We start from the raw sequence: 5,035 nt of genomic DNA on the forward strand, positions 1-5,035 counted from the left end.
GGTTAAACTGACCTAGGAGCATTGAGCTTGGCTGACCCCGGGATCCAGACACTGGAGGGTTGAAAGGGATTCATGGTCTAAACCAGGGGGCAGCAATGAACATTGGACATGTCCTTCAGAGGACACGGCATGGCCGTGTACCCAATAAGACTTTATCTACAAAACCAGGTTGAGGGCCAGAGTTAGCTCTTGGGCCACAGTTTTCCAACACCTTGTCTAAACCAAGAAAACCCAACCCTAGGACCTTGGACCTGGAAATGGCTTTAGAGCTCACTTTGTGTCCACCCACTCACATAGGGAGGCTCTGGCCTCCCCATCTCAGCACAGGACCAGCTGGCTAGTGCGAAGCCCAGCTGAAGGCTTCCCATCGATTCTGCCTTCTAGAAACATGAGGGAGCCCAGGCTGGGGGCCCAGGGAAGGAGCGGAGAGAGGCAGCAAACCGAGGAGACTTGAGCACATGTGGAGGTGAAGGCAGGGCAGCCAGCGGAGGCCGAGGGGCTAGTTCTGAGAGCAGGGTCCTGCGGGAGGTGCGGAGGTCAGGGGTGCCTGAGCTCAGCTGGGGCCTCGGTAGCTGGGGAGCAGGGCATTGTGGGAAGCTTCTCCCCAGGGGGCACTTGTGCTGATCTGAGGTCTGCAGATGCCAGCGGGGCAGCCAGGGAACAAGGTGTAGCAAATGTGAGTGGGGGAAGCTTATGGCCCCCAACCAAATTCCAGGGACTGAAAGAAGTCGTGTGGTTTGGAGAGTGAAAAGGAGGAGGGTGAGAAAGGCTGTAGAGGCGAGTATCGGCAGACTACAAAGGGCCTCTGATGGCAGGAGATGCAGGACGGAAGGGTCTGAGAAGGGAAATGACGACCAGATCAAACGCAGCCAGCTGGTGAATCAGGGCATCCGAGCAGGACAGGCTTGGTCGGTGTAAATTAAAAATGGGGCCATTTTCCATCTTGGATGCCTCCAGATGGGGGACTGGTAGGCTCTTAGGCCTGGAGCTCTGATGAGGGGCCTGGGCCGCAGTCCATGGTTATAGCCAGATGAGCCCAGAGCTGTGGCCAGGGCAAGGAGGTGAGCCTGGGGGTGTGCACAGGGAGGAGGGGGACAGGGACAGGCCGGGGCTCTGGGCACTCTGGGACAGAGTCAGAAGCAGTGGAGGAGGTGAAGACAGAGAAACCGGTGAGGTAGGAGGAGGGCCAGACAGGGGCAGTGTCAGGGGAGCCAGGAGAAGTTCCCAGAAAGAGGGGCAGGTGGCCCCTGGGGGATCAAATAAGATGGAGACACAGAAGGGCCGTTGGACTTAGCAGCACGGAGAGTGATGGGCAGATGTGTCTGGGCCTGGCCAGCACGGGCTGCTGCCACAGGAGCCGGGGGACAGAGGAGAGGGCGCCGAGAAGCCAGGGAGGGGAACCAACGCGCGAAAGGCCTGCAGTGTGCCCACAGGCTGGGGACTTTCTCTTGCCAGAAAGTTCCTCGGACTCTCTGGGAAGAGAAAGTGGAGAGCCCAGTGTCCAGCACTGTCCCTTTGCCCAGTCATCTTTCCGGGCTCCCACATTGGAATCCCCCCCCCCACTCAGTGCAGGGGAAGGGGTGGGAGGGAGCAGCCAGGAGTCCCGTGAATCCATTGCTCTTGAGTTCAGCCTAGAGAAAGCCACTGCCATTTGTCCCGCATGCGCATCAGGCGACGGGGAGGGAGACGCAGCGGGGCAGAGGGCTCCAACTGTTCTGTTCCAAAAGACAGACGTTTGTCAGGCAGTGACCCCTGCCGTGGGTGTGGGCTGCACTCACCGCTGATGGCCTCCTTCCCTCTTCCTTCCTCGCCCTCCCCCTCCATCCCCCAACCAGAACAACAACGCCATAGACAGCGGCGTCTACCTGACTACGCGCGGCACCAAGTCAGCTACCTCGTCAGTGTTTTCTTCCCGCCCGGGGAGCCCGCTCCACAGCGTGGAGACGTCCCTCTAAGCAGAACTGCTCTCGGCACGGCACGCGCACTCCCCGCACACACACGCACCCGGGCGGGCCGGGCGAGGGCACCGGCCACGAGGAGGGCCCGCCAGGCCGCTGAAGATGCTCCAAGGCACCTGCCAGAAGCCAATGCATTCTAGGCTTCTTACTCAGGAGGACCAGGAAGGGGAAGGAGGAGGAAGGAGAGACCAAGAACAGTCGTGTTCCCCCCTTTTTCTATGGAAGCTTTTTTAAACGAACACTGTAATTCCACCAGATGTTCCCTGTTTGGGCTGTGCAGTGCGGCAGAGGGCCGGTTTCGGTTTATCGAGAGCTTCGTGGCACCTGCTGCAGAGCAGTCGGCTCAACAGGTACAAGAGGCGAGCACCGCTCTGCAGGAAGGATGCTCCCACCCAGATGGTCCACCGGCCCAGCACCCCCTCCCCAGGACGCGTGCAGTCAGCCTGTGTGTGCATGTGTGCGTAGCCACGTGTGTGCGCGTATAGACGTGTACGTGCACATAGGACCAGATGCATATCTAAAGAATAAGGAACTACTTAACGGCATGATATTTCCATTTCTCTTATCGGGTGTTTTCATTTTGAGATTTCATTATTTATCGCGGCAGGGTTTTTTTCAGGGAACTAGACTGCAAGAATATCCTTCTGGTTGCTTGGGACGCCCCTCCCCCGCACTGCTCCCCTCCCGCCAGTCCCCTCCATCCTCCGTACTCCCAGCACAGCTCCTGGGAAGGCAGGCGTGAGGCCGGAGCGATTACAGTTGAAACAGTTGGAACATTTGCACTTTGAGACCCCTGCCTATAGAGAAAAAAACACCATTCGATGGAATTTTTATTAAAAAGGAAAATACCAAAGTATTGACGAGAATGATTCCCTCCAGTAGGCCGAAGGGGGAGTTTTGCTTTCGGTTTCCTTTGGTTCCAACTCCAGTTCCAAGTCCTGAAATCTGGCCAGTGGGTAGGATTTCTTTGTCAGAGTCCCAACTTCAAGAGCACGAAGCCAGGCCACCTGCCATGCCTGACCTCCTGGGATGATCCGGAATCCCCAGAGCAGCCCCAGGAGAGCCAGGTCCACGGGTGGAGGTGGGGAAGAATGCAGAGAGTCAGAAAGAAAGCGGAGACAGACGCTCCATCCAAACCCAGGAGGAGCCGGCACGGCCGCGGCGCAGACCCCAGCCCCCTGGGCGCCTCCACCTGGACTCCCGCTCTGCTTCGGCAAATGCCAAGAAGCTGTCGCTGAGACGCCCATAAAGCGACTGGGAAAAGTTCTCAGTCACCACCCGCAAAGCACTCTTCGGATCCTGGTGTTCTCGTTCAAGGATAACTGTGGCCCGCAAGGGCATGGATTTGGGTCTGCAGCCACCTACGGCGACCTTGGGGAGGCCAAGCCCCTGGGAGCGACGGTCCCTCGTCTCTGTTGCTATATAATGGCGAGTGCGGAAGGCTGAGGAGGTCAGCTCTGCCACGTCATCGGCTGAGCACCTGGTCTGCAGGTGGGGAGAGCTGGGCCTGGGCTCCCCAGACGGTTCCCTCGGGAGCCTCTCCTGGCAGTGTGGGCACACGGCGTGCCAAGCCTCAGTTTTCCTCGAATGCGTGACAACCGGGGTGGGAAATGCAGAAAAAGCAGAGGTTCTTTTACCTTCAGAATTCTTCTGTCTCACATTTTGCAGGGAGGAGGTTGGGGTCCAGCCACGGCTAGTACAGGCGCCTGTCGCTCGGGCCTGGGGCTGAGCCGCTGGGGGGCAGCTGGGAGCTGAGGCGTGGAGGGGCTCGCTCGGCAGTTGAGCAGCAGCTGGACCAGTGGCAAGGCTGGTTCGCCCATCCCGTGCCCATCCCACAGCCCCTGGCCAGGGCTCGCCTTGCCTCCACTTGTGTCTGTGTGCCTCCGGGCAGGCGGCGTCCCAAGCGTGCTCGGTCCCCACTGTTAACATTAATGCCATGTCACCCCGGGCAAAGGAATTTCGGTTAGAAAAGCAAATCCCACTTCAAATGCCAGCTACCGATAACTTAAAGCCATCCCTTTCTTCCAAAGGGCACATTGAGAATGTTACCCATTTGTAAATTGTTCCCTAATGTCCTTGTTTAAACAACAACAAACAGGGCAACTCAATTTGTTGAGGGTCTGTGTGTTCTTAAACAAGAACTGAAACTGGAAATGTTTAAATTGAAGAATATACACTGAGTAATGCTATGCTCACGGGCTTCTTTTCATCCTCTGTTGTAGACACAAAGCCTTGCTGCTGCTGTCCAAAGTTGCCTCCTGTACACGGCGATTGTTTAGTCCCTAGGTTGCCTTTCCATGGGGTGTGGGGTGCAGATCGCTGCTCTCATTTCTGTGCGTCTTCAGGCCAGGGGCCCTATCTCGTTGGGAAGCCCCTCCCTCTAAAGCATTATCTTATATGGAATGGCTTGGTCAACTGTGTTCAGTTATTAAATCTGTTTTACATTTTTATCTGCCTGTTATAAAGATGAACAAAAGTATCTTAATGAGGAAGACCACAGATGCATAATAACTTAAAGTCTGTAGTTGAATTTCCTAATTTAAAGAATAGACCAAAATTTCTGTGTATTGAAAAAAAAAATGAAAGGCTCCCACAATCTCAGTCTGGGTAACGTGTGTGATTTATTATTTGGCGAATTCTCCTCCAGACCTAAAGAGAAGCGTCTTCCTCCCTTTACCAAGCTGGGGTGAGCCCCGGGGGCAGCGGGGTTCGCCTGGGGTCGTGGCCACCTTGCCAATCCTAATGGAAGGAGGAGAGGGCTCGACCGCCCTGTGGGGTCAGGTTCGCATGGTGGGCCTCAAACTGTCTTGACCTGGAAGGGCCTGACCTGAATCTCCAGGGTGGCATCCTCAGAGGAGGGTGGGAGCAGGGAACGCCACCCAAATGCCAGAACCCTGGCACGCGTGCAGACGGCTTCGTTTTTTATTGTGGAAAAGTACAGATAACGTCAAGTTTACCACGTTAACCATTTTTCAGCGCCCAGCTGGGCGGCATTAAGTACATTCAGGTTGGTGTGCAGCCATCCCCACCATCCATCTCTAGAACTGTTCATCTTCCCCGGGGGAAACCCTGTCCCC

The sequence above is a fragment of the Neophocaena asiaeorientalis genome, unplaced genomic scaffold (genome assembly GCF_003031525.2).
Source record: "Neophocaena asiaeorientalis asiaeorientalis breed wild unplaced genomic scaffold, Neophocaena_asiaeorientalis_V1.1 scaffold1004, whole genome shotgun sequence".
NCBI lineage: Eukaryota > Metazoa > Chordata > Mammalia > Artiodactyla > Phocoenidae > Neophocaena > Neophocaena asiaeorientalis.